Source organism: Suricata suricatta, chromosome 3 (assembly GCF_006229205.1).
Source record: "Suricata suricatta isolate VVHF042 chromosome 3, meerkat_22Aug2017_6uvM2_HiC, whole genome shotgun sequence".
NCBI lineage: Eukaryota > Metazoa > Chordata > Mammalia > Carnivora > Herpestidae > Suricata > Suricata suricatta.
Window position 1 is genome coordinate 170,582,997 of NC_043702.1, and position 6,000 is coordinate 170,588,996.

Genomic DNA, 6,000 nt, shown 5'->3' on the forward strand with positions numbered 1-6,000 from the left:
CCTTAATATTTACTCAATATTGCTTATTAGAGGAGGTTTCCGCGTCCCCTTGATAAGCTATCACTCCCTGATCTTTTCTTTTCTTTAAAAAATATTTTTTAAAAAATGTTTATTTATTTATGAGAGAGACAGAGCATGAGTGGGGGAGGGGCAGAGAGAGAGGGAGACACAGAATATGAAGCAGGCTCCAGGCTCCCAGCGCTGAGCTGTCAGCACAGAGCCCAATGCGGGGCTTGAACCCACGAGCCGTGAGATCATGACTTGAGCCGAAGCCAACTGACTGAGCCACCCAGGTGCCCTTTATTTTCTTTTCTAAGTTAAAAAATTTTTTTAATTCTTAAATGTGTATTTATTTTGAGAGAGAAGAAGGGAAGGAGGGACAGAGAGAGAGGGAGAGAGAATTCCAAGCAGGGTCCACACTGTCATCACAGAGTCTAACTCAGGGCTTGATCTCATGAACCGTAAGATCATGACTTGAGCCCAAATCAAGAGTCTGACGCTTAACCAAGTGAACCACCCAGGCGCCCCTCTTCGACTTTCTGTTCCTTTACATTGTTATTATATTATCATTATTATTAATTTTCCATAGTACTTACCACACTAAAATTCAAGAATCATAAGAAGAAAGACTTGATTTTGTTCAGTATTCTATTCTCAGCACTAGAATATTGCCTGGTCCATAGCAGGTCCCGAATACATGTGTTGAATAAATGAATGATTGTCTTGAGTCATAAAAAATTGAGTAATTATGAGTGATGTTCATCATTCCTTTTTTTCTACGTGGAGAGAAAAATTGGGAGGAGAAAAGGGATAGGTTTTCTTAGGGATTCAGATTTCTGTTTTCTGTGAGTTTGGTGCAGTGGCAGAACGGAATGTGGGGGAAGACTCTGGGGGATGAAAGAAAATAATGCTTGTATATTTCCAGGGAGAAATCTGTGCCATCTTAAAGTGAGAAATGGTTGTTGCTTTAAACCATGACAATATTGTTACAACTCATATAATTTTAGAAATATCTCTTTCAATATTATGTCTTTTTCAAAACACCTGTGATGGCAGTATGTTATGCAAAGTGGCCATATAGCAAACATAGCAGAACTTTTCTTATGATGTGATTTTGCACTTAATTATTATTATTTTTTTCTTTGTAATATTATTAAGCATGGCATTAAAATGTGAAATAGAGAACTTTGACTTTCAAGCTAAAAATATATAAAGGGACATTTTGATATCTTTCTCACTGATGCATTTTCATCACAATTTGACAAAATTCTTGTACATCTTTTTTCAGCTCACTGTGAAACAATGAAATTAGTGTTAAAAAGTCCCCAGGAATGCACGTAACTAATAAGTTGATACTTTGAGACTTCATAGGAACCAGCTGTGGTCCAGTGAGAATATGACTTTCCCACTGGACCGTGACTTCCCTGCAACACAGCGATAGAGTGTACGCTCCTCACCGACATTACCAAGCCCAGTGCTGGAAGCTGGGAGCACATTCCTTTCTTCTGTGGGCCCTGGTTCCCTTCCTGATGGCTAACAGGTTTGGACTCTGGTGATTGTCATGTCCAGTTATAGCACCAAAACAGGAAACTCTGACTACCTTTTCCTGAAACTGCTTCCAGCTTCTAAAAGCCATCTGTAGGTGGGCAAAAGTGAGAGAATTGTGATCAGATCTCACGTGTCTTTTGTACCTTCTGGTTTCTATGCTTTTTGACCTATTATCAGTTTCATCGATCACGTGGCATGTCCTTTGGGGAAGGAGGCTCTAGAAAGGAAGGCTAGCCCTTTTTTGTGCCCAGATGTGACTAGATTCCCACACGCTGACATGAAACACCCAATGATCTACCTCAATTACTATGCGTGGCAGACGGCTCTCTCTAAGTCCACATCCCTGGTTGATGCTCCTCATTTGTCATTAACACAACTTACATCACCTGCGGTAGTAAGGGTTGAAAATACCGTTGGAATAAATTGGTCTGCCATCGCATCAACCATGCTCTGTTGTGGGAAATACATTAACGTGACAATGATTACAACGCAGAGAGCAAGGACTGTGATGGGTAGAGTGAACCACAGGGAGTCTTCATGTAGGGTCTGCCGCTACATGTCATCTTGTTCCTGTGATTCATTGTTTCTTCAACTGTAAAACTATAGTAAAACTGCCTTCTCGTATCTACCTCACGGGTTGTTGTGGGGGCAGTCCTGCGCAGTGGGTGGAGAGCACTTTGTAACTCTAAACGGTGACAGTGCAGTGACTACAAGGTATGTGGAGTGGCAGCGAGGGGGCATGGCCTCAGGAGAGCTGTCCTACACGGGGCTCCTAGAGGTTTCACTGCATGTGGAATTCACCCAGATGTCTAGAGCTCCGAGCGGGTCCTTGCTCAGTTCACAACTTCTGACACGTGAAAATCTAAACAGAAGAAAGAGCAGAGGAGCCCTGGCTACCTCTGGTCCGTGTCTGCACGAGTGGAAATTCTCAGTCCCCAAAGAGTGGAAAGTTGTCTCTTCAGGCAGGGCTGGTCCCCGCCCCTCCCTCTGCTGGGCTTCCACTCCAGTATCTCAGAACACTGTTCTTCTCTGGGTCTAACCTCTGTTTCCCCTGCTTTAATGTATGATAATTTCCATTTGGTTGGAGGAGAAAGCCATTACAAGCTTTCTTTGACATTTCTTCATTCAACCCATTTGAGAAGATGGGACGTGGGGGAGGAGGTGATGTAAGAAATGTCCAGCATGCTCACTGTACATCCATGTACCACAGATTGTCCATATGCTTGTCAGTCACACTAGAGCTGTCCTGCTTACCCAGCTCAGCATGACTCATGCCGCCCTCTCTCTCTCATCCTGGCAGTGTTGCCCAATGAGCGGGTAAGCACACATGTTCCAGCCACATGGCCTACACTTGAGTCCTGGTTCTGTCCCTTCCTCCTTGTTTGGTCTTGAGCAAGGTGACTGATGCTCTGTGTCTCAGTTTCCTCACCTGGGAAATGGAGATAACCATAGTCCTTAGTCCACACGATTGTAAATGAGGTAATCTATATTAGTCCTCAGTAAACATTAGCTATTATTTTAATCAGCTTATTTAAAACAGCTTCTAATCACTTATAAAGGGCCAGATACATATAGATAAAGTTCCAGTTCCAGATTTCATGAGAGGAATCCTGAGGAGCCACATGCCTGGATTGACTCTCCAGACCCTCTGCCTTAGTGGTGATGCTCCAACTCCCTCCCCAGGCAGAGGAGCCGTCTGCCCCCTTCAGCTAGGCCGCGGTACCTCTAACTAAAACTCCTCTCAGACTCTCTCTTTGCTGCCCTCTGCTAATACAGCTGTGCCAGGATCGGGTGAGGAGGGACGGGGGAGGTTGGTGGGTGGCTGAGGGGAGTGTGTGGAGATGTCCACTACACCTCCTCTCTCTTTTCACAGGGCTTGTGCCACCAGGTGTAAATTCTGAGCATGTAGGGGCCCTGGGTGGCTCAGTCAGAGCGTCCGGCTTCAGCTCAGGTCATGATCTCATAGTTCGTGGGTTCGAGCCCCGCATCAGGCTCTGTGCTGACAGCTAGCTCGGAGCCTGGAGGGCTGTCTTCAGATTCTGTGTCTCCTTCTCTCTCTCTGACCCTCCCCTGCTCACGCTGTCTCTCTCGCTCTCAAAAATAAATAAAACATTTTTTTAAAAATTTAAAAAAATTCTGAGCATGTAAATTTTCTACAAAGAAGAAAGATAATTTGGCAGAAGGTCACCATTTGTCAGTTGCTTAGCAGCTTTGCAAATTAAAAGAGATTTACAAAGCACTCTGGGAGACGTGTAGTAGAAATTAAGGGCGACTTTTATATAAAACACTATATTTTGACGTAAAAAGACAGGCTATGTTAGCACGCTAAGATGAAAATCAGGTAAAAAGCAAAAAAGATTGTTTAAAAAGAAAAGAAGACCATATCAAATTGATATTAAGACCGGAAGGGATGTCGGAAAAGCCTGCCGCCATGTGCCGGTGACAAGCTGTGACCAACTGTGGTATCATGGCAGCAGCTGGTGTGGACTCTACATCTAAACTGGGCAAATGAATTCAAAGTTATCGTGAGTGAAAACTCACAAAGAGAACGCACAGGATTGGGGATTAGCGCGTATATAAGAAAATTCCGTCTTAGAAGAGACGAGTGACATCGGCAAGATAGGAATTTCTATCACCTGTCCCCTACCACAAATATCAATTTGAGCAACTATCCCTGGTTGAAAAGACCTTCACAAGAGGTAAGGATTCCAGGTAAAAGATTGAATGAACCAGGGAAATTAGAAAAGATGCATTGAAGAGAGCAAATAGGAAAGGGGTACCTGCGGGGCTCAGTTTGATCTCAGAGTGTGAGCTCCAGCCCTGCACTGGGCTGCACCTTGGGGGTGGTGCCTATTTTAAAAAGAGAGAGAGCAGGAAAGACAGATTCACATTATCCCTTCTTCCTTCCCGCAAACCGAGCTACCCCAGTGTGGGGAAAGACAGCTTCTCCATCAAAGGAGGGAGAGTGAAGTGAGCGCTTGGCTTCACTGCAGACCCTGGTACCAGCTCTCCCCAACACTGGGCCCATTACCAACGCTCCAGGTGCCTCCCAGGGGGCTCCTGCGAACTCAGGTCCCCAGGCCATCATGGCGTCAACCAGCTCCTGCGGCCCGAGGTGGCTCCCATGGCACCGGGCAGCTTCTGTGGCACCAAATAGGATCTCTAACCCCAGGTTCCTGGTGGGCTCCAGTGAACCCAGGCTCTTTATGAGACGGATGGTTTGCAACTACGGTCTCCCATTCAGGAGACTGTCTTTCCAATTCGTTGATTGTTTCTTTTGTTATGAAGAAACTTTTGTAGCCTCACTTGTTTCCTTTCGCTTTTGTTGCTTGTGTTTTTGGTGTCATATTAAAAAAATTATTACTAAGACCTGTGTCAAGGAACTTATACTTTGTTTATATTCATATAAATATATATTTATAGTTAATATAGATTTATATTTATATTTTATTTATATATTTTTATTTAATATAAATATGTTTATATTGATATTTTATTTAAAGAATTTTACAGCTTCAGGTTTATGTTTAAGTCTTTAAACCATTTTCAGTTTATTTTTGTGAATGGTGTAAGATTAGGATCCGGTTTTATTTATTTACTTATTTAAAAATTTTTTTTAAATGTTTTATTTATTTTTGAGACAGAGAGAGACAGAGTATGAATGGGGAGGGAGAGAGAAGAAGGGAGACACAGAATCCGAAACAGGCTCCAAGCTCTGAGCTAGCCGTCAGCCCAGAGCCCGATGCGAGGCCTGAACCTACGAACCGCGCGATCATGACCTGGGTCGAAGTCGGACGTTTAACCGACTGAGCCACCAGGCGCCCCTAGGATCTGGGTTTATTCTTTTGCATGTAAATAACCAACTTATTGAAGCACCATTTATTGAAGACTATTCTTTCCTTATTGAGTATTCTTGGCTCCCTTGTCAAATATTAGTTGATAGTATTTGTGTGAGTTTATTTCTTGGCTCTTAATTCTGTTCTATTGGTCCATGTGTCTGTTTTAATGTCAGCACCATACTGTTTTGATTACTATAAATCCCTCCAGGTTTTTCTCTTTTTTCAAGATTGCTATGGCTATTTGTGGGTCCATATGAATTTTTCTATTTCTGTAGCTTTTAAAAAATGTTTATTTATTTTTGAGAGAGAGAGAGAGAGAGAGAGAGAGAGACAGAGTATGAGCAGGGAAGGGGCAGAGAGAGAGGGAGACACAGAATCTGAAGCAGGCTCCAGGCTCTGAGCTGTCAGCACAGAGCCTGACCTGGGGCTCAAACCCACAGACCATTAGATCACGATGTGAGCCCAAGTCAGATGCTTAACCAACTGAGCCATCCAGGTGTCCCCAATTTTTCTACTTCTGTAAAAGATGTTATTGAAATCTTGATAGGGATCACATGGAATCTTTTTTTAAAAATGGTTTTATTTATTTCTCTTGAGAGAGAGAGAGAGAGAG